Source organism: Phymastichus coffea, unplaced genomic scaffold (genome assembly GCF_024137745.1).
Source record: "Phymastichus coffea isolate CEN01 unplaced genomic scaffold, Cenicafe_Pcof_1.1 PCOF00080, whole genome shotgun sequence".
Lineage (NCBI taxonomy): Eukaryota > Metazoa > Arthropoda > Insecta > Hymenoptera > Eulophidae > Phymastichus > Phymastichus coffea.
The window spans coordinates 785,001-808,334 of record NW_026706891.1 but is presented as its reverse complement, the minus strand read 5'-3'; positions in this window follow the sequence as shown (position 1 = coordinate 808,334).

Below are 23,334 nucleotides of genomic sequence, written 5' to 3'. Positions count from 1 at the left end.
CAAGTCCCTGGCTCGAAACGTCGTGCGCGGCGAGTCACTGGTAAATGCAGCAAGTCCCTGCCTTGAAACGTCGTGCGCGGCGAGTCACTCGTAAAACTAGCAATCCCCTGGTTCGAAACGTCGTGCCCGACGAGTCACTCTTAAATCCAGCAAGTCCCTGGCTCAAAACGTCGTGCGCGGCGAGTCACGCGTAAAACTAGCAATCCCCTGGCTCGAAACGTCGTGCGCGGCGAGTCACTCGTAAAACTAGCAAACCCTGGCTCGAAACGTCGTGCGCGGCGAGTCACTCGTAAAACTAGCAATCCCCTGGCGCGAAACGTCGTGAGCGGCGAGTCACTTGTAAATCCAGCAAGTCCCTGGCTCGAAACGTTGTTCGCGGCGAGTCACTGGTAAATGCAGCAAGTCCCTGGCTCGAAACGTCGTGCGCGGCGAGTCACTGGTAAATGCAGCAAGTCCCTGGCTTGAAACGTCGTGCGCGGCAAGTAGCTCGTAGAACTAGCAATCCCCTGGCTCGAAACGTCGTGTGCGGCGAATAACTTGTAAATCCAGCAAGTCCCTGGCTGGAAACGTCGTGCGTGGCGAGTCACTGGTAAATCCAGCAAATCCCTGGCTTAAAACGTCGTGCGCGGCGAATAAGTTGTAAATCCAGCAAGTCCCTGGCTCGAAACGTCGTGCGCGGCGAGTCACTCGAAAAACTAGCAATCCCCTGGCTCGAAACGTCGTGAGCGGCGAGTCACTTGTAAATCCAGCAAGTCCCTCGCTCGAAACGTCGTGCGCGGCGAGTCACTCGAAAAACTAGCAATCCCCTGGCTCGAAACGTCGTGAGCGGCGAGTCACTTGTAAATCCAGCAAGTCCCTGGCTCGAAACGTCGTGCGCGGCGAGTCACTGGTAAATGCAGCAAGTCCCTGGCTCGAAACGTCGTGCGCGGCGTGTCACTGGTAAATGCAGCAAGTCCCTGGCTTGAAACGTCGTGCGCGGCGAGTCACTCGTAAAACTAGCAATCCCCTGGTTCGAAACGTCGTGCCCGGCGAGTCACTCGTAAATCCAGCAAGTCCCTGGCTCGAAACGTCGTGCGCGGCAAGTCGCTCGTAGAACAAGCAATCCCCTGGCTCGAAACGTCGTGCGCGGCGAATATCTTGTAAATCCAGCAAGTCCCTGGCTCAAAACGTCGTGCGCCGCGAGTCACGCGTAAAACTAGCAATCCCCTGGCTCGAAACGTCGTGCGCGGCGAGTCACTCGAAAAACTAGCAATCCCCTAGCTCGAAACGTCGTGAGCGGCGAGTCACTTGTAAATCCAGCAAGTCCCTGGCTCGAAACGTCGTGCGCGGCGAGTCATTTGTAAATCCCGCAAGTCCCTGGCTCGAAACGTCGTGCGCGGCGAGTCACTTGTAAATCCAGCAAGTCCCTGGCTCGAAACGTCGGGCGCGGCGAGTCACTGGTAAATGCAGCAAGTCCCTGGCTTGAAACGTCGTGCGCGGCAAGTGGCTCGTAGAACTAGCAATCCCCTGGCTCGAAACGTCGTGCGCGGTGAATAACTTGTAAATCCAGCAAGTCCCTGGCTTAAATCGTCGTGCGCGGCGAATAAGTTGTAAATCCAGCAAGTCCCTGGCTCGAAACGTCGTGCGCGGCGAGTCACTCGAAAAACTAGCAATCCCCTGGCTCGAAACGTCGTGAGCGGCGAGTCACTGGTAAATGCAGCAAGTCCCTGGCTCGAAACGTCGTGCGCGGCGAGTCACTGGTAAATGCAGCAAGTCCCTGGCTTGAAACGTCGTGCGCGGCAAGTAGCTCGTAGAACTAGCAATCCCCTGGCTCGAAACGTCGTGTGCGGCGAATAACTTGTAAATCCAGCAAGTCCCTGGCTGGAAACGTCGTGCGTGGCGAGTCACTGGTAAATCCAGCAAGTCCCTGGCTTAAAACGTCGTGCGCGGCGAATAAGTTGTAAATCCAGCAAGTCCCTGGCTCGAAACGTCGTGCGCGGCGAGTCACTCGAAAAACTAGCAATCCCCTGGCTCGAAACGTCGTGAGCGGCGAGTCACTTGTAAATCCAGCAAGTCCCTGGCTCGAAACGTCGTGCGCGGCGAGTCATTTGTAAATCCCGCAAGTCCCTGGCTCGAAACGTCGTGCGCGGCGAGTCACTCGAAAAACTAGCAATCCCCTAGCTCGAAACGTCGTGAGCGGCGAGTCACTTGTAAATCCAGCAAGTCCCTGGCTCGAAACGTCGTGCGCGGCGAGTCATTTGTAAATCCCGCAAGTCCCTGGCTCGAAACGTCGTGCGCGGCGAATAAGTTGTAAATCCGGCAAGTCCCTGGCTCGAAACGTCGTGCGCGGCGAGTCACTTGTAAATCCAGCAAGTCCTTGGCTCGAAACGTCGTGCGCGGCGAATAACTTGTAAATCCAGCAAGTCCCTGGCTGGAAACGTCGTGCGCGGCGAGTCACTCGTAAAACTAGCAATCCCCTGGTTCGAAACGTCGTGCCCGGCGAGTCACTCTTAAATCCAGCAAGTCCCTGGCTGGAAACGTCGTGCGCGGCGAGTCACTGGTAAATTCAGCAAGTCCCTGGCTTGAAACGTCGTGCGCGGCGAATAAGTTGTAAATCCGGCAAGTCCCTGGCTCGAAACGTCGTGCGCGGCGAGTCACTTGTAAATCCAGCAAGTCCTTGGCTCGAAACGTCGTGCGCGGCGAATAACTTGTAAATCCAGCAAGTCCCTGGCTGGAAACGTCGTGCTCGGCGAGTCACTCGTAAATCCAGCAAGTCCCTGGCTTGAAACGTCGTGCGCTGCGAATAACTCGTAAATCCAGCAAGTCACTGCCTCGAAACGTCGTGCGCGGCAAGTCGCTCGTAGAACAAGCAATCCCCTGGCTCGAAACGTCGTGCGCGGCGAAGAACTTGTAAATCCAGCAAGTCCCTGGCTCAAAACGTCGTGCGACGCGAGTCACGCGTAAAACTAGCAATCCCCTGGCTCGAAACGTCGTGCGCGGCGAGTCACTCGAAAAACTAGCAATCCCCTAGCTCGAAACGTCGTGAGCGGCGAGTCACTTGTAAATCCAGCAAGTCCCTGGCTCGAAACGTCGTTCGCGGCGAGTCACTGGTAAATGCAGCAAGTCCCTGGCTCGAAACGTCGTGCGCGGCGAGTCACTGGTAAATGCAGCAAGTCCCTGGCTTGAAACGTCGTGCGCGGCAAGTGGCTCGTAGAACTAGCAATCCCCTGGCTCGAAACGTCGTGCGCGGTGAATAACTTGTAAATCCAGCAAGTCCCTGGCTTAAATCGTCGTGCGCGGCGAATAAGTTGTAAATCCAGCAAGTCCCTGGCTCGAAACGTCGTGCGCGGCGAGTCACTCGAAAAACTAGCAATCCCCTGGCTCGAAACGTCGTGAGCGGCGAGTCACTTGTAAATCCAGCAATCCCCTGGCTCGAAACGTCGTGCGTGGCAAGTCACTGGTAAATCCAGCAAGTCCCTGGCTTAAAACGTCGTGCGCGGCGATTAAGTTGTAAATCCAGCAAGTCCCTGGCTCGAAACGTCGTGCGCGGCGAGTCACTCGAAAAACTAGCAATCCCCTGGCTCGAAACGTCGTGAGCGGCGAGTCACTTGTAAATCCAGCAAGTCCCTGGCTCGAAACGTCGTGCGCGGCGAGTCACTCGAAAAACTAGCAATCCCCTGGCTCGAAACGTCGTGAGCGGCGAGTCACTTGTAAATCCAGCAAGTCCCTGGCTCGAAACGTCGTGCGCGGCGAGTCACTCGAAAAACTAGCAATCCCCTGGCTCGAAACGTCGTGAGCGGCGAGTCACTTGTAAATCCAGCAAGTCCCTGGCTCGAAACGTCGTGCGCGGCGAGTCACTGGTAAATGCAGCAAGTCCCTGGCTCGAAACGTCGTGCGCGGCAAGTCGCTGGTAGAACAAGCAATCCCCTGGCTCGAAACGTCGTGCGCGGCGAATAACTTGTAAATCCAGCAAGTCCCTGGCTCAAAACGTCGTGCGCGGCGAGTCACGCGTAAAACTAGCAATCCCCTGGCTCGAAACGTCGTGCGCGGCGAGTCACTCGTAAAACTAGCAAACCCTGGCTCGAAACGTCGTGCGCGGCGAGTCACTCGTAAAACTAGCAATCCCCTGGCGCGAAACGTCGTGAGCGGCGAGTCACTTGTAAATCCAGCAAGTCCCTGGCTCGAAACGTTGTTCGCGGCGAGTCACTGGTAAATGCAGCAAGTCCCTGGCTTGAAACGTCGTGCGCGGCGAGTCACTCGTAAAACTAGCAATCCCCTGGTTCGAAACGTCGTGCCCGGCGAGTCACTCGTAAATCCAGCAAGTCCCTGGCTCGAAACGTCGTGCGCGGCAAGTCGCTCGTAGAACAAGCAATCCCCTGGCTCGAAACGTCGTGCGCGGCGAGTCATTTGTAAATCCCGCAAGTCCCTGGCTCGAAACGTCGTGCGCGGCGAGTCACTTGTAAATCCAGCAAGTCCCTGGCTCGAAACGTCGTGCGCGGCTAGTCACTCGAAAAACTAGCAATCCCCTGGCTCGAAACGTCGTGAGCGGCGAGTCACTTGTAAATCCAGCAAGTCCCTGGCTCGAAACGTCGTGCGCGGCGAGTCACTGGTAAATGCAGCAAGTCCCTGCCTTGAAACGTCGTGCGCGGCGAGTCACTCGTAAAACTAGCAATCCCCTGGTTCGAAACGTCGTGCCCGACGAGTCACTCTTAAATCCAGCAAGTCCCTGGCTCAAAACGTCGTGCGCGGCGAGTCACGCGTAAAACTAGCAATCCCCTGGCTCGAAACGTCGTGCGCGGCGAGTCACTCGTAAAACTAGCAAACCCTGGCTTGAAACGTCGTGCGCTGCGAATAACTCGTAAATCCAGCAAGTCACTGCCTCGAAACGTCGTGCGCGGCGAGTTACTTGTAAATCCAGCAAGTCCTTGGCTCGAAACGTCGTGCGCGGCGAATAACTTGTAAATCCAGCAAGTCCCTGGCTGGAAACGTCGTGCTCGGCGAGTCACTCGTAAATCCAGCAAGTCCCTGGCTTGAAACGTCGTGCGCTGCGAATAACTCGTAAATCCAGCAAGTCACTGCCTCGAAACGTCGTGCGCGGCAAGTCGCTCGTAGAACAAGCAATCCCCTGGCTCGAAACGTCGTGCGCGGCGAAGAACTTGTAAATCCAGCAAGTCCCTGGCTCAAAACGTCGTGCGACGCGAGTCACGCGTAAAACTAGCAATCCCCTGGCTCGAAACGTCGTGCGCGGCGAGTCACTCGAAAAACTAGCAATCCCCTAGCTCGAAACGTCGTGAGCGGCGAGTCACTTGTAAATCCAGCAAGTCCCTGGCTCGAAACGTCGTTCGCGGCGAGTCACTGGTAAATGCAGCAAGTCCCTGGCTCGAAACGTCGTGCGCGGCGAGTCACTGGTAAATGCAGCAAGTCCCTGGCTTGAAACGTCGTGCGCGGCAAGTGGCTCGTAGAACTAGCAATCCCCTGGCTCGAAACGTCGTGCGCGGTGAATAACTTGTAAATCCAGCAAGTCCCTGGCTTAAATCGTCGTGCGCGGCGAATAAGTTGTAAATCCAGCAAGTCCCTGGCTCGAAACGTCGTGCGCGGCGAGTCACTCGAAAAACTAGCAATCCCCTGGCTCGAAACGTCGTGAGCGGCGAGTCACTGGTAAATGCAGCAAGTCCCTGGCTCGAAACGTCGTGCGCGGCGAGTCACTGGTAAATGCAGCAAGTCCCTGGCTTGAAACGTCGTGCGCGGCAAGTAGCTCGTAGAACTAGCAATCCCCTGGCTCGAAACGTCGTGTGCGGCGAATAACTTGTAAATCCAGCAAGTCCCTGGCTGGAAACGTCGTGCGTGGCGAGTCACTGGTAAATCCAGCAAGTCCCTGGCTTAAAACGTCGTGCGCGGCGAATAAGTTGTAAATCCAGCAAGTCCCTGGCTCGAAACGTCGTGCGCGGCGAGTCACTCGAAAAACTAGCAATCCCCTGGCTCGAAACGTCGTGAGCGGCGAGTCACTTGTAAATCCAGCAAGTCCCTCGCTCGAAACGTCGTGCGCGGCGAGTCACTCGAAAAACTAGCAATCCCCTGGCTCGAAACGTCGTGAGCGGCGAGTCACTTGTAAATCCAGCAAGTCCCTGGCTTGAAACGTCGTGCGCGGCGAGTCACTCGTAAAACTAGCAATCCCCTGGTTCGAAACGTCGTGCCCGGCGAGTCACTCGTAAATCCAGCAAGTCCCTGGCTCGAAACGTCGTGCGCGGCAAGTCGCTCGTAGAACAAGCAATCCCCTGGCTCGAAACGTCGTGCGCGGCGAATAACTTGTAAATCCAGCAAGTCCCTGGCTCAAAACGTCGTGCGCCGCGAGTCACGCATAAAACTAGCAATCCCCTGGCTCGAAACGTCGTGCGCGGCGAGTCACTCGAAAAACTAGCAATCCCCTAGCTCGAAACGTCGTGAGCGGCGAGTCACTTGTAAATCCAGCAAGTCCCTGGCTCGAAACGTCGTGCGCGGCGAGTCATTTGTAAATCCCGCAAGTCCCTGGCTCGAAACGTCGTGCGCGGCGAGTCACTTGTAAATCCAGCAAGTCCCTGGCTCGAAACGTCGGGCGCGGTGAGTCACTGGTAAATGCAGCAAGTCCCTGGCTCGAAACGTCGTGCGCGGCGAGTCACTGGTAAATGCAGCAAGTCCCTGCCTTGAAACGTCGTGCGCGGCGAGTCACTCGTAAAACTAGCAATCCCCTGGTTCGAAACGTCGTGCCCGGCGAGTCACTCTTAAATCCAGCAAGTCCCTGGCTGGAAACGTCGTGCGCGGCGAGTCACTGGTAAATTCAGCAAGTCCCTGGCTTGAAACGTCGTGCGCGGCGAATAAGTTGTAAATCCGGCAAGTCCCTGGCTCGAAACGTCGTGCGCGGCGAGTCACTTGTAAATCCAGCAAGTCCTTGGCTCGAAACGTCGTGCGCGGCGAATAACTTGTAAATCCAGCAAGTCCCTGGCTGGAAACGTCGTGCTCGGCGAGTCACTCGTAAATCCAGCAAGTCCCTGGCTTGAAACGTCGTGCGCTGCGAATAACTCGTAAATCCAGCAAGTCACTGCCTCGAAACGTCGTGCGCGGCAAGTCGCTCGTAGAACAAGCAATCCCCTGGCTCGAAACGTCGTGCGCGGCGAAGAACTTGTAAATCCAGCAAGTCCCTGGCTCAAAACGTCGTGCGACGCGAGTCACGCGTAAAACTAGCAATCCCCTGGCTCGAAACGTCGTGCGCGGCGAGTCACTCGAAAAACTAGCAATCCCCTAGCTCGAAACGTCGTGCGCGGCGAGTCACTGGTAAATGCAGCAAGTCCCTGGCTTGAAACGTCGTGCGCGGCAAGTGGCTCGTAGAACTAGCAATCCCCTGGCTCGAAACGTCGTGCGCGGTGAATAACTTGTAAATCCAGCAAGTCCCTGGCTTAAATCGTCGTGCGCGGCGAATAAGTTGTAAATCCAGCAAGTCCCTGGCTCGAAACGTCGTGCGCGGCGAGTCACTCGAAAAACTAGCAATCCCCTGGCTCGAAACGTCGTGAGCGGCGAGTCACTTGTAAATCCAGCAATCCCCTGGCTCGAAACGTCGTGCGTGGCAAGTCACTGGTAAATCCAGCAAGTCCCTGGCTTAAAACGTCGTGCGCGGCGATTAAGTTGTAAATCCAGCAAGTCCCTGGCTCGAAACGTCGTGCGCGGCGAGTCACTCGAAAAACTAGCAATCCCCTGGCTCGAAACGTCGTGAGCGGCGAGTCACTTGTAAATCCAGCAAGTCCCTGGCTCGAAACGTCGTGCGCGGCGAGTCACTCGAAAAACTAGCAATCCCCTGGCTCGAAACGTCGTGAGCGGCGAGTCACTTGTAAATCCAGCAAGTCCCTGGCTCGAAACGTCGTGCGCGGCGAGTCATTCGAAAAACTAGCAATCCCCTGGCTCGAAACGTCGTGAGCGGCGAGTCACTTGTAAATCCAGCAAGTCCCTGGCTCGAAACGTCGTGCGCGGCGAGTCACTCGAAAAACTAGCAATCCCCTGGCTCGAAACGTCGTGAGCGGCGAGTCACTTGTAAATCCAGCAAGTCCCTGGCTCGAAACGTCGTGCGCGGCAAGTCGCTGGTAGAACAAGCAATCCCCTGGCTCGAAACGTCGTGCGCGGCGAATAACTTGTAAATCCAGCAAGTCCCTGGCTCAAAACGTCGTGCGCGGCGAGTCACGCGTAAAACTAGCAATCCCCTGGCTCGAAACGTCGTGCGCGGCGAGTCACTCGTAAAACTAGCAAACCCTGGCTCGAAACGTCGTGCGCGGCGAGTCACTCGTAAAACTAGCAATCCCCTGGCGCGAAACGTCGTGAGCGGCGAGTCACTTGTAAATCCAGCAAGTCCCTGGCTCGAAACGTTGTTCGCGGCGAGTCACTGGTAAATGCAGCAAGTCCCTGGCTCGAAACGTCGTGCGCGGCGAGTCACTGGTAAATGCAGCAAGTCCCTGGCTTGAAACGTCGTGCGCGGCAAGTAGCTCGTAGAACTAGCAATCCCCTGGCTCGAAACGTCGTGCGCGGCGAATAACTTGTAAATCCAGCAAGTCCCTGGCTGGAAACGTCGTGCGTGGCGAGTCACTGGTAAATCCAGCAAGTCCCTGGCTTAAAACGTCGTGCGCGGCGAGTCACTGGTAAATGCAGCAAGTCCCTGGCTTGAAACGTCGTGCGCGGCGAGTCACTGGTAAATGCAGCAAGTCCCTGGCTTGAAACGTCGTGCGCGGCAAGTGGCTCGTAGAACTAGCAATCCCCTGGCTCGAAACGTTGTTCGCGGCGAGTCACTGGTAAATGCAGCAAGTCCCTGGCTCGAAACGTCGTGCGCGGCGAGTCACTGGTAAATGCAGCAAGTCCCTGGCTTGAAACGTCGTGCGCTACAAGTAGCTCGTAGAACTAGCAATCCCCTGGCTCGAAACGTCGTGCGCGGCGAATAACTTGTAAATCCAGCAAGTCCCTGGCTGGAAACGTCGTGCGTGGCGAGTCACTGGTAAATCCAGCAAGTTCCTGGCTTAAAACGTCGTGCGTGGCGAGTCACTGGTAAATCCAGCAAGTCCCTGGCTCGAAACGTCGTGCGCGGCGAGTCACTGGTAAATGCAGCAAGTCCCTGGCTTGAAACGTCGTGCGCGGCAAGTGGCTCGTAGAACTAGCAATCCCCTGGCTCGAAACGTCGTGCGCGGTGAATAACTTGTAAATCCAGCAAGTCCCTGGCTGGAAACGTCGTGCGTGGCGAGTCACTGGTAAATCCAGCAAGTCCCTGGCTTAAATCGTCGTGCGCGGCGAATAAGTTGTAAATCCAGCAAGTCCCTGGCTCGAAACGTCGTGCGCGGCGAGTCACTCGAAAAACTAGCAATCCCCTGGCTCGAAACGTCGTGAGCGGCGAGTCACTTGTAAATCCAGCAATCCCCTGGCTCGAAACGTCGTGCGTGGCAAGTCACTGGTAAATCCAGCAAGTCCCTGGCTTAAAACGTCGTGCGCGGCGATTAAGTTGTAAATCCAGCAAGTCCCTGGCTCGAAACGTCGTGCGCGGCGAGTCACTCGTAAAACTAGCAATCCCCTGGTTCGAAACGTCGTGCCCGGCGAGTCACTCTTAAATCCAGCAAGTCCCTGGCTGGAAACGTCGTGCGCGGCGAGTCACTGGTAAATGCAGCAAGTCCCTGGCTCGAAACGTCGTGCGCGGCGAGTCACTGGTAAATGCAGCAAGTCCCTGGCTTGAAACGTCGTGCGCGGCGAGTCACTCGTAAAACTAGCAAACCCTGGCTCGAAACGTCGTGCGCGGCGAGTCACTCGTAAAACTAACAATCCCCTGGCTCGAAACGTTGTTCGCGGCGAGTCACTGGTAAATGCAGCAAGTCCCTGGCTCGAAACGTCGTGCGCGGCGAGTCACTGGTAAATGCAGCAAGTCCCTGGCTTGAAACGTCGTGTGCGGCGAATAACTTGTAAATCCAGCAAGTCCCTGGCTTAAAACGTCGTGCGCGGCGAATAAGTTGTAAATCCAGCAAGTCCCTGGCTCGAAACGTCGTGCGCGGCGAGTCACTCGAAAAACTAGCAATCCCCTGGCTCGAAACGTCGTGAGCGGCGAGTCACTTGTAAATCCAGCAAGTACCTCGCTCGAAACGTCGTGCGCGGCGAGTCACTCGAAAAACTAGCAATCCCCTGGCTCGAAACGTCGTGAGCGGCGAGTCACTTGTAAATCCAGCAAGTCCCTGGCTCGAAACGTCGTGCGCGGCCAGTCACTGGTAAATGCAGCAAGTCCCTGGCTCGAAACGTCGTGCGCGGCGTGTCACTGGTAAATGCAGCAAGTCCCTGGCTTGAAACGTCGTGCGCGGCGAGTCACTCGTAAAACTAGCAATCCCCTGGTTCGAAACGTCGTGCCCGGCGAGTCACTCGTAAATCCAGCAAGTTCCTGGCTCGAAACGTCGTGCGCGGCAAGTCGCTCGTAGAACAAGCAATCCCCTGGCTCGAAACGTCGTGCGCGGCGAATAACTTGTAAATCCAGCAAGTCCCTGGCTTAAAACGTCGTGCGCCGCGAGTCACGCGTAAAACTAGCAATCCCCTGGCTCGAAACGTCGTGCGCGGCGAGTCACTCGAAAAACTAGCAATCCCCTAGCTCGAAACGTCGTGAGCGGCGAGTCACTTGTAAATCCAGCAAGTCCCTGGCTCGAAACGTCGTGCGCGGCGAGTCATTTGTAAATCCCGCAAGTCCCTGGCTCGAAACGTCGTGCGCGGCGAGTCACTTGTAAATCCAGCAAGTCCCTGGCTCGAAACGTCGTGCGCGGCGAGTCACTCGAAAAACTAGCAATCCCCTGGCTCGAAACGTCGTGAGCGGCGAGTCACTTGTAAATCCAGCAAGTCCCTGGCTCGAAACGTCGTGCGCGGCGAGTCACTGGTAAATGCAGCAAGTCCCTGCCTTGAAACGTCGTGCGCGGCGAGTCACTCGTAAAACTAGCAATCCCCTGGTTCGAAACGTCGTGCCCGACGAGTCACTCTTAAATCCAGCAAGTCCCTGGCTCGAAACGTCGTGCGCGGCAAGTCGCTGGTAGAACAAGCAATCCCCTGGCTCGAAACGTCGTGCGCGGCGAATAACTTGTAAATCCAGCAAGTCCCTGGCTCAAAACGTCGTGCGCGGCGAGTCACGCGTAAAACTAGCAATCCCCTGGCTCGAAACGTCGTGCGCTGCGAGTCACTCGTAAAACTAGCAAACCCTGGCTCGAAACGTCGTGCGCGGCGAGTCACTCGTAAAACTAGCAATCCCCTGGCGCGAAACGTCGTGAGCGGCGAGTCACTTGTAAATCCAGCAAGTCCCTGGCTCGAAACGTTGTTCGCGGCGAGTCACTGGTAAATGCAGCAAGTCCCTGGCTCGAAACGTCGTGCGCGGCGAGTCACTGGTAAATGCAGCAAGTCCCTGGCTTGAAACGTCGTGCGCGGCAAGTAGCTCGTAGAACTAGCAATCCCCTGGCTCGAAACGTCGTGTGCGGCGAATAACTTGTAAATCCAGCAAGTCCCTGGCTGGAAACGTCGTGTGTGGCGAGTCACTGGTAAATCCAGCAAGTCCCTGGCTTAAAACGTCGTGCGCGGCGATTAAGTTGTAAATCCAGCAAGTCCCTGGCTCGAAACGTCGTGCGCGGCGAGTCACTCGTAAAACTAGCAATCCCCTGGTTCGAAACGTCGTGCCCGGCGAGTCACTCTTAAATCCAGCAAGTCCCTGGCTGGAAACGTCGTGCGCGGCGAGTCACTGGTAAATGCAGCAAGTCCCTGGCTCGAAACGTCGTGCGCGGCGAGTCACTGGTAAATGCAGCAAGTCCCTGGCTTGAAACGTCGTGCGCGGCGAGTCACTCGTAAAACTAGCAAACCCTGGCTCGAAACGTCGTGCGCGGCGAGTCACTCGTAAAACTAACAATCCCCTGGCGCGAAACGTCGTGAGCGGCGAGTCACTGGTAAATGCAGCAAGTCCCTGGCTTGAAACGTCGTGCGCGGCGAGTCACTCGTAAAACTAGCAAACCCTGGCTCGAAACGTCGTGCGCGGCGAGTCACTCGTAAAACTAACAATCCCCTGGCGCGAAACGTCGTGAGCGGCGAGTCACTGGTAAATCCAGCAAGTCCCTGGCTTAAAACGTCGTGCGCGGCGAATAAGTTGTAAATCCAGCAAGTCCCTGGCTCGAAACGTCGTGCGCGGCGAGTCACTCGAAAAACTAGCAATCCCCTGGCTCGAAACGTCGTGAGCGGCGAGTCACTTGTAAATCCAGCAAGTCCCTCGCTCGAAACGTCGTGCGCGGCGAGTCACTCGAAAAACTAGCAATCCCCTGGCTCGAAACGTCGTGAGCGGCGAGTCACTTGTAAATCCAGCAAGTCCCTGGCTCGAAACGTCGTGCGCGGCGAGTCACTGGTAAATGCAGCAAGTCCCTGGCTCGAAACGTCGTGCGCGGCGTGTCACTGGTAAATGCAGCAAGTCCCTGGCTTGAAACGTCGTGCGCGGCGAGTCACTCGTAAAACTAGCAATCCCCTGGTTCGAAACGTCGTGCCCGGCGAGTCACTCGTAAATCCAGCAAGTCCCTGGCTCGAAACGTCGTGCGCGGCGAGTCACTCGAAAAACTAGCAATCCCCTGGCTCGAAACGTCGTGAGCGGCGAGTCACTTGTAAATCCAGCAAGTCCCTGGCTCGAAACGTCGTGCGCGGCGAGTCACTGGTAAATGCAGCAAGTCCCTGCCTTGAAACGTCGTGCGCGGCGAGTCACTCGTAAAACTAGCAATCCCCTGGTTCGAAACGTCGTGCCCGACGAGTCACTCTTAAATCCAGCAAGTCCCTGGCTCGAAACGTCGTGCGCGGCAAGTCGCTGGTAGAACAAGCAATCCCCTGGCTCGAAACGTCGTGCGCGGCGAATAACTTGTAAATCCAGCAAGTCCCTGGCTCAAAACGTCGTGCGCGGCGAGTCACGCGTAAAACTAGCAATCCCCTGGCTCGAAACGTCGTGCGCTGCGAGTCACTCGTAAAACTAGCAAACCCTGGCTCGAAACGTCGTGCGCGGCGAGTCACTCGTAAAACTAGCAATCCCCTGGCGCGAAACGTCGTGAGCGGCGAGTCACTTGTAAATCCAGCAAGTCCCTGGCTCGAAACGTTGTTCGCGGCGAGTCACTGGTAAATGCAGCAAGTCCCTGGCTCGAAACGTCGTGCGCGGCGAGTCACTGGTAAATGCAGCAAGTCCCTGGCTTGAAACGTCGTGCGCGGCAAGTAGCTCGTAGAACTAGCAATCCCCTGGCTCGAAACGTCGTGTGCGGCGAATAACTTGTAAATCCAGCAAGTCCCTGGCTGGAAACGTCGTGCGTGGCGAGTCACTGGTAAATCCAGCAAGTCCCTGGCTTAAAACGTCGTGCGCGGCGATTAAGTTGTAAATCCAGCAAGTCCCTGGCTCGAAACGTCGTGCGCGGCGAGTCACTCGTAAAACTAGCAATCCCCTGGTTCGAAACGTCGTGCCCGGCGAGTCACTCTTAAATCCAGCAAGTCCCTGGCTGGAAACGTCGTGCGCGGCGAGTCACTGGTAAATGCAGCAAGTCCCTGGCTCGAAACGTCGTGCGCGGCGAGTCACTGGTAAATGCAGCAAGTCCCTGGCTTGAAACGTCGTGCGCGGCGAGTCACTCGTAAAACTAGCAAACCCTGGCTCGAAACGTCGTGCGCGGCGAGTCACTCGTAAAACTAACAATCCCCTGGCGCGAAACGTCGTGAGCGGCGAGTCACTGGTAAATGCAGCAAGTCCCTGGCTTGAAACGTCGTGCGCGGCGAGTCACTCGTAAAACTAGCAAACCCTGGCTCGAAACGTCGTGCGCGGCGAGTCACTCGTAAAACTAACAATCCCCTGGCGCGAAACGTCGTGAGCGGCGAGTCACTGGTAAATCCAGCAAGTCCCTGGCTTAAAACGTCGTGCGCGGCGAATAAGTTGTAAATCCAGCAAGTCCCTGGCTCGAAACGTCGTGCGCGGCGAGTCACTCGAAAAACTAGCAATCCCCTGGCTCGAAACGTCGTGAGCGGCGAGTCACTCGAAAAACTAGCAATCCCCTGGCTCGAAACGTCGTGAGCGGCGAGTCACTTGTAAATCCAGCAAGTCCCTGGCTCGAAACGTCGTGCGCGGCGAGTCACTGGTAAATGCAGCAAGTCCCTGGCTCGAAACGTCGTGCGCGGCGTGTCACTGGTAAATGCAGCAAGTCCCTGGCTTGAAACGTCGTGCGCGGCGAGTCACTCGTAAAACTAGCAATCCCCTGGTTCGAAACGTCGTGCCCGGCGAGTCACTCGTAAATCCAGCAAGTCCCTGGCTCGAAACGTCGTGCGCGGCAAGTCGCTCGTAGAACAAGCAATCCCCTGGCTCGAAACGTCGTGCGCGGCGAATATCTTGTAAATCCAGCAAGTCCCTGGCTCAAAACGTCGTGCGCCGCGAGTCACGCGTAAAACTAGCAATCCCCTGGCTCGAAACGTCGTGCGCGGCGAGTCACTCGAAAAACTAGCAATCCCCTAGCTCGAAACGTCGTGAGCGGCGAGTCACTTGTAAATCCAGCAAGTCCCTGGCTCGAAACGTCGTGCGCGGCGAGTCATTTGTAAATCCCGCAAGTCCCTGGCTCGAAACGTCGTGCGCGGCGAGTCACTTGTAAATCCAGCAAGTCCCTGGCTCGAAACGTCGGGCGCGGCGAGTCACTGGTAAATGCAGCAAGTCCCTGGCTCGAAACGTCGTGCGCGGCGAGTCACTGGTAAATGCAGCAAGTCCCTGCCTTGAAACGTCGTGCGCGGCGAGTCACTCGTAAAACTAGCAATCCCCTGGTTCGAAACGTCGTGCCCGGCGAGTCACTCTTAAATCCAGCAAGTCCCTGGCTGGAAACGTCGTGCGCGGCGAGTCACTGGTAAATTCAGCAAGTCCCTGGCTTGAAACGTCGTGCGCGGCGAATAAGTTGTAAATCCGGCAAGTCCCTGGATCGAAACGTCGTGCGCGGCGAGTCACTTGTAAATCCAGCAAGTCCTTTGCTCGAAACGTCGTGCGCGGCGAATAACTTGTAAATCCAGCAAGTCCCTGGCTGGAAACGTCGTGCTCGGCGAGTCACTCGTAAATCCAGCAAGTCCCTGGCTTGAAACGTCGTGCGCTGCGAATAACTCGTAAATCCAGCAAGTCACTGCCTCGAAACGTCGTGCGCGGCAAGTCGCTCGAAAAACTAGCAATCCCCTAGCTCGAAACGTCGTGAGCGGCGAGTCACTTGTAAATCCAGCAAGTCCCTGGCTCGAAACGTCGTTCGCGGCGAGTCACTGGTAAATGCAGCAAGTCCCTGGCTCGAAACGTCGTGCGCGGCGAGTCACTGGTAAATGCAGCAAGTCCCTGGCTTGAAACGTCGTGCGCGGCAAGTGGCTCGTAGAACTAGCAATCCCCTGGCTCGAAACGTCGTGCGCGGTGAATAACTTGTAAATCCAGCAAGTCCCTGGCTTAAATCGTCGTGCGCGGCGAATAAGTTGTAAATCCAGCAAGTCCCTGGCTCGAAACGTCGTGCGCGGCGAGTCACTCGAAAAACTAGCAATCCCCTGGCTCGAAACGTCGTGAGCGGCGAGTCACTGGTAAATGCAGCAAGTCCCTGGCTCGAAACGTCGTGCGCGGCGAGTCACTGGTAAATGCAGCAAGTCCCTGGCTTGAAACGTCGTGCGCGGCAAGTAGCTCGTAGAACTAGCAATCCCCTGGCTCGAAACGTCGTGTGCGGCGAATAACTTGTAAATCCAGCAAGTCCCTGGCTGGAAACGTCGTGCGTGGCGAGTCACTGGTAAATCCAGCAAGTCCCTGGCTTAAAACGTCGTGCGCGGCGAATAAGTTGTAAATCCAGCAAGTCCCTGGCTCGAAACGTCGTGCGCGGCGAGTCACTCGAAAAACTAGCAATCCCCTGGCTCGAAACGTCGTGAGCGGCGAGTCACTTGTAAATCCAGCAAGTCCCTCGCTCGAAACGTCGTGCGCGGCGAGTCACTCGAAAAACTAGCAATCCCCTGGCTCGAAACGTCGTGAGCGGCGAGTCACTTGTAAATCCAGCAAGTCCCTGGCTCGAAACGTCGTGCGCGGCGAGTCACTGGTAAATGCAGCAAGTCCCTGGCTCGAAACGTCGTGCGCGGCGTGTCACTGGTAAATGCAGCAAGTCCCTGGCTTGAAACGTCGTGCGCGGCGAGTCACTCGTAAAACTAGCAATCCCCTGGTTCGAAACGTCGTGCCCGGCGAGTCACGCGTAAAACTAGCAATCCCCTGGCTCGAAACGTCGTGCGCGGCGAGTCACTCGAAAAACTAGCAATCCCCTAGCTCGAAACGTCGTGAGCGGCGAGTCACTTGTAAATCCAGCAAGTCCCTGGCTCGAAACGTCGTGCGCGGCGAGTCATTTGTAAATCCCGCAAGTCCCTGGCTCGAAACGTCGTGCGCGGCGAGTCACTTGTAAATCCAGCAAGTCCCTGGCTCGAAACGTCGGGCGCGGCGAGTCACTGGTAAATGCAGCAAGTCCCTGGCTCGAAACGTCGTGCGCGGCGAGTCACTGGTAAATGCAGCAAGTCCCTGCCTTGAAACGTCGTGCGCGGCGAGTCACTCGTAAAACTAGCAATCCCCTGGTTCGAAACGTCGTGCCCGGCGAGTCACTCTTAAATCCAGCAAGTCCCTGGCTGGAAACGTCGTGCGCGGCGAGTCACTGGTAAATTCAGCAAGTCCCTGGCTTGAAACGTCGTGCGCGGCGAATAAGTTGTAAATCCGGCAAGTCCCTGGCTCGAAACGTCGTGCGCGGCGAGTCACTTGTAAATCCAGCAAGTCCTTGGCTCGAAACGTCGTGCGCGGCGAATAACTTGTAAATCCAGCAAGTCCCTGGCTGGAAACGTCGTGCTCGGCGAGTCACTCGTAAATCCAGCAAGTCCCTGGCTTGAAACGTCGTGCGCTGCGAATAACTCGTAAATCCAGCAAGTCACTGCCTCGAAACGTCGTGCGCGGCAAGTCGCTCGTAGAACAAGCAATCCCCTGGCTCGAAACGTCGTGCGCGGCGAAGAACTTGTAAATCCAGCAAGTCCCTGGCTCAAAACGTCGTGCGACGCGAGTCACGCGTAAAACTAGCAATCCCCTGGCTCGAAACGTCGTGCGCGGCGAGTCACTCGAAAAACTAGCAATCCCCTAGCTCGAAACGTCGTGAGCGGCGAGTCACTTGTAAATCCAGCAAGTCCCTGGCTCGAAACGTCGTTCGCGGCGAGTCACTGGTAAATGCAGCAAGTCCCTGGCTCGAAACGTCGTGCGCGGCGAGTCACTGGTAAATGCAGCAAGTCCCTGGCTTGAAACGTCGTGCGCGGCAAGTGGCTCGTAGAACTAGCAATCCCCTGGCTCGAAACGTCGTGCGCGGTGAATAACTTGTAAATCCAGCAAGTCCCTGGCTTAAATCGTCGTGCGCGGCGAATAAGTTGTAAATCCAGCAAGTCCCTGGCTCGAAACGTCGTGCGCGGCGAGTCACTCGAAAAACTAGCAATCCCCTGGCTCGAAACGTCGTGAGCGGCGAGTCACTTGTAAATCCAGCAATCCCCTGGCTCGAAACGTCGTGCGTGGCAAGTCACTGGTAAATCCAGCAAGTCCCTGGCTTAAAACGTCGTGCGCGGCGATTAAGTTGTAAATCCAGCAAGTCCCTGGCTCGAAACGTCGTGCGCGGCGAGTCACTCGAAAAACTAGCAATCCCCTGGCTCGAAACGTCGTGAGCGGCGAGTCACTTGTAAATCCAGCAAGTCCCTGGCTCGAAACGTCGTGCGCGGCGAGTCACTCGAAAAACTAGCAATCCCCTGGCTCGAAACGTCGTGAGCGGCGAGTCACTTGTAAATCCAGCAAGTCCCTGGCTCGAAACGTCGTGCGCGGCGAGTCACTCGAAAAACTAGCAATCCCCTGGCTCGAAACGTCGTGAGCGGCGAATCACTTGTAAATCCAGCAAGTCCCTGGCTCGAAACGTCGTGCGCGGCGAGTCACTGGTAAATGCAGCAAGTCCCTGGCTCGAAACGTCGTGCGCGGCAAGTCGCTGGTAGAACAAGCAATCCCCTGGCTCGAAACGTCGTGCGCGGCGAATAACTTGTAAATCCAGCAAGTCCCTGGCTCAAAACGTCGTGCGCGGCGAGTCACGCGTAAAACTAGAAATCCCCTGGCTCGAAACGTCGTGCGCGGCGAGTCACTCGTAAAACTAGCAAACCCTGGCTCGAAACGTCGTGCGCGGCGAGTCACTCGTAAAACTAGCAATCCCCTGGCGCGAAACGTCGTGAGCGGCGAGTCACTTGTAAATCCAGCAAGTCCCTGGCTCGAAACTTTGTTCGCGGCGAGTCACTGGTAAATGCAGCAAGTCCCTGGCTCGAAACGTCGTGCGCGGCGAGTCACTGGTAAATGCAGCAAGTCCCTGGCTTGAAACGTCGTGCGCGGCAAGTAGCTCGTAGAACTAGCAATCCCCTGGCTCGAAACGTCGTGCGCGGCGAATAACTTGTAAATCCAGCAAGTCCCTGGCTGGAAACGTCGTGCGTGGCGAGTCACTGGTAAATCCAGCAAGTCCCTGGCTTAAAACGTCGTGCGCGGCGAGTGACTGGTAAATGCAGCAAGTCCCTGGCTTGAAACGTCGTGCGCGGCGAGTCACTGGTAAATGCAGCAAGTCCCTGGCTTGAAACGTCGTGCGCGGCAAGTGGCTCGTAGAACTAGCAATCCCCTGGCTCGAAACGTTGTTCGCGGCGAGTCACTGGTAAATGCAGCAAGTCCCTGGCTCGAAACGTCGTGCGCGGCGAGTCACTGGTAAATGCAGCAAGTCCCTGGCTTGAAACGTCGTGCGCTACAAGTAGCTCGTAGAACTAGCAATCCCCTGGCTCGAAACGTCGTGCGCGGCGAATAACTTGTAAATCCAGCAAGTCCCTGGCTGGAAACGTCGTGCGTGGCGAGTCACTGGTAAATCCAGCAAGTTCCTGGCTTAAAACGTCGTGCGTGGCGAGTCACTGGTAAATCCAGCAAGTCCCTGGCTCGAAACGTCGTGCGCGGCGAGTCACTGGTAAATGCAGCAAGTCCCTGGCTTGAAACGTCGTGCGCGGCAAGTGGCTCGTAGAACTAGCAATCCCCTGGCTCGAAACGTCGTGCGCGGTGAATAACTTGTAAATCCAGCAAGTCCCTGGCTGGAAACGTCGTGCGTGGCGAGTCACTGGTAAATCCAGCAAGTCCCTGGCTTAAATCGTCGTGCGCGGCGAATAAGTTGTAAATCCAGCACGTCCCTGGCTCGAAACGTCGTGCGCGGCGAGTCACTCGAAAAACTAGCAATCCCCTGGCTCGAAACGTCGTGAGCGGCGAGTCACTTGTAAATCCAGCAATCCCCTGGCTCGAAACGTCGTGCGTGGCAAGTCACTGGTAAATCCAGCAAGTCCCTGGCTTAAAACGTCGTGCGCGGCGATTAAGTTGTAAATCCAGCAAGTCCCTGGCTCGAAACGTCGTGCGCGGCGAGTCACTCGTAAAACTAGCAATCCCCTGGTTCGAAACGTCGTGCCCGGCGAGTCACTCTTAAATCCAGCAAGTCCCTGGCTGGAAACGTCGTGCGCGGCGAGTCACTGGTAAATGCAGCAAGTCCCTGGCTCGAAACGTCGTGCGCGGCGAGTCACTGGTAAATGCAGCAAGTCCCTGGCTTGAAACGTCGTGCGCGGCGAGTCACTCGTAAAACTAGCAAACCCTGGCTCGAAACGTCGTGCGCGGCGAGTCACTCGTAAAACTAACAATCCCCTGGCGCGAAACGTCGTGAGCGGCGAGTCACTGGTAAATGCAGCAAGTCCCTGGCTTGAAACGTCGTGCGCGGCGAGTCACTCGTAAAACTAGCAAACCCTGGCTCGAAACGTCGTGCGCGGCGAGTCACTCGTAAAACTAACAATCCCCTGGCGCGAAACGTCGTGAGCGGCGAGTCACTGGTAAATGCAGCAAGTCCCTGGCTCGAAACGTCGTGCGCGGCGAGTCACTCGTAAAACTAGCAATCCCCTGGTTCGAAACGTCGTGCCCGGCGAGTCACTCTTAAATCCAGCAAGTCCCTGGCTGGAAACGTCGTGCGCGGCGAGTCACTGGTAAATGCAGCAAGTCCCTGGCTTGAAACGTCGTGCCCGGCGAGTCACTCGTAAATCCAGCAAGTTCCTGGCTCGAAACGTCGTGCGCGGCAAGTCGCTCGTAGAACAAGCAATCCCCTGGCTCGAAACGTCGTGCGCGGCGAATAACTTGTAAATCCAGCAAGTCCCTGGCTTAAAACGTCGTGCGCCGCGAGTCACGCGTAAAACTAGCAATCCCCTGGCTCGAAACGTCGTGCGCGGCGAGTCACTCGAAAAACTAGCAATCCCCTAGCTCGAAACGTCGTGCGCGGCGAGTCACTTGTAAATCCAGCAAGTCCCTGGCTCGAAACGTCGTGCGCGGCGAATAACTTGTAAATCCAGCAAGTCCCTGGCTCAAAACGTCGTGCGCGGCGAGTCACTTGTAAATCCAGCAAGTCCCTGGCTCGAAACGTTGTTCGCGGCGAGTCACTGGTAAATGCAGCAAGTCCCTGGCTCGAAACGTCGTGCGCGGCGAGTCACTGGTAAATGCAGCAAGTCCCTGGCTTGAAACGTCGTGCGCGGCAAGTAGCTCGTAGAACTAGCAATCCCCTGGCTCGAAACGTCGTGTGCGGCGAATAACTTGTAAATCCAGCAAGTCCCTGGCTGGAAACGTCGTGCGTGGCGAGTCACTGGTAAATCCAGCAAGTCCCTGGCTTAAAACGTCGTGCGCGGCGATTAAGTTGTAAATCCAGCAAGTCCCTGGCTCGAAACGTCGTGCGCGGCGAGTCACTCGTAAAACTAGCAATCCCCTGGTTCGAAACGTCGTGCCCGGCGAGTCACTCTTAAATCCAGCAAGTCCCTGGCTGGAAACGTCGTGCGCGGCGAGTCACTGGTAAATGCAGCAAGTCCCTGGCTCGAAACGTCGTGCGCGGCGAGTCACTGGTAAATGCAGCAAGTCCCTGGCTTGAAACGTCGTGCGCGGCGAGTCACTCGTAAAACTAGCAAACCCTGGCTCGAAACGTCGTGCGCGGCGAGTCACTCGTAAAACTAACAATCCCCTGGCGCGAAACGTCGTGAGCGGCGAGTCACTGGTAAATGCAGCAAGTCCCTGGCTTGAAACGTCGTGCGCGGCGAGTCACTCGTAAAACTAGCAAACCCTGGCTCGAAACGTCGTGCGCGGCGAGTCACTCGTAAAACTAACAATCCCCTGGCGCGAAACGTCGTGAGCGGCGAGTCACTTGTAAATCCAGCAAGTCCCTGGCTCGAAACGTCGTGCCCGGCGAGTCACTCGTAAATGCAGCAAGTCCCTGGCTTGAAACGTCGTGCGCGGCAAGTAGCTCGTAGAACTAGCAATCCCCTGGCTCGAAACGTTGTTCGCGGCGAGTCACTGGTAAATGCAGCAAGTCCCTGGCTCGAAACGTCGTGCGCGGCGAGTCACTGGTAAATGCAGCAAGTCCCTGGCTCGAAACGTCGTGCGCGGCGAGTCACTGGTAAATGCAGCAAGTCCCTGGCTTGAAACGTCGTGCGCGGCGAGTCACTTGTAAATCCAGCAAGTCCCTGCCTCGAAACGTCGTGCGCGGCGAGTCACTCGTAAAACTAGCAATCCCCTGGCTCGAATCGTCGTGCGCGGCGAGTCACTGGTAAATCCAGCAAGTCCCTGGCTTGAAACGTCGTGCGCGGCGAGTCACTCGTAAAACTAGCAATCCCCTGGCTCGAAATGTCTTGCGCGGCGAGTCACTCGTAAAACTAGCAATCCCCTGGCTCGAAACGTCGTGCGCGGCAAGTCGCTCGTAAAACTAGCAATCCCCTGGCTCGAAATGTCGTGCGCGGCGAGTCACTCGTAAAACTAGCAATCCCCTGGCTCGAAACGTCGTGCGCGGCAAGTCGCTCGTAAAACTAGCAATCCCCATGCTAGAAACGTCGTGCGCGGCGAGTCACTTGTAAATCCAGCAAGTCCCAGCCTCGAAACGTCGTGCGCGGCGAGTCACTTGTAAATCCAGCAAGTCCCTGCCTCGAAACGTCGTGCGCGGCGAGTCACTCGTAAAACTAGCAATCCCCTGGCTCGAATCGTCGTGCGCGGCGAGTCACTGGTAAATCCAGCAAGTCCCTGGCTTGAAACGTCGTGCTCGGCGAGTCACTCGTAAAACTAGCAATCCCCTGGCTCGAAATGTCGTGCGCGGCGAGTCACTCGTAAAACTAGCAATCCCCTGGCTCGAAACGTCGTGCGCGGCAAGTCGCTCGTAGAACTAGCAATCCCCTGGCTCGAAAAGTCGTCCGCGGCAAGTCACTCGTAAATCCAGCAAGTCCCTGGCTCGAAACGTCGTGCGCGGCAAGTCGCTCGTAGAACTAACAATCTCCTGGCTCGAAACGTCGTGCGCGGCGAATAACTCATAAAACTAGCAATCCCCTGCCTCGAAACGTCGTGCGCGGCAAGTCGCTCGTAGAACTAGCAATCCCCTTGCTCGAAACGTCGTGCGCGGCGAATAACTTGTAAATCCAGCAATCCCCTGGCTCGAAACGTCGTGCGCGGCGAGTCACTTGTACATCCAGCAAGTCCCTGCCTCGAAACGTCGTGCGCGGCAAGTCGCTCGTAAAACTAGCAATCCCCTGGCTCGAAACGTCGTGCGCGGTGAGTCACTCGTAAAACTAGCAATCCCCTGGCTCGAAACGTCGTGCGCGGCGAGTCACTCGTAAAACTAGCAATCCCCTGGCTCGAAACGTCGTGCGCGGCAAGTCGCTCGTAGAACTAGCAATCCCCTGCCTCGAAACGTCGTGCGCGGCGAGTCACTGGTAAATCCAGCAAGTCCCTGGCTTGAAACGTCGTGCGCGGCAAGTAGCTCGTAAAACTAGCAATCCCCTGGCTCGAAACGTCGTGCGCTGCGAGTCACTCGTAAAACTAGCAATCCCCTGCCTCGAAACGTCGTGCGCGGCGAGTCACTCGTAAAACTAGCAATCCCCTGGCTCGAAACGTCGTGCGCGGCAAGTCGCTCGTAGAACTAGCAATCCCCTTGCTCGAAACGTCGTGCGCGGCGAATAACTTGTAAATCCAGCAAGTCCCTGGTTCGAAACGTCGCTCGCGGCGAGTCACTCGTAAATCCAGCAAGTCCCTGTCCTGAAACGTCGTGCGCGGCGAGTAACTTGTGAATACAGCAAGTCCCTGGCCTGAAACGTCGTGCGCGGCGAGTCACTTGTGAATACAGCAAGTCCCTGGCCTGAAACGTCGTGCGCGGCGAGTCACTTGTCAATACAGCAAGTCCCTGGCCTGAAACGTCGTGCGCGGCGAGTCACTTGTCAATACAG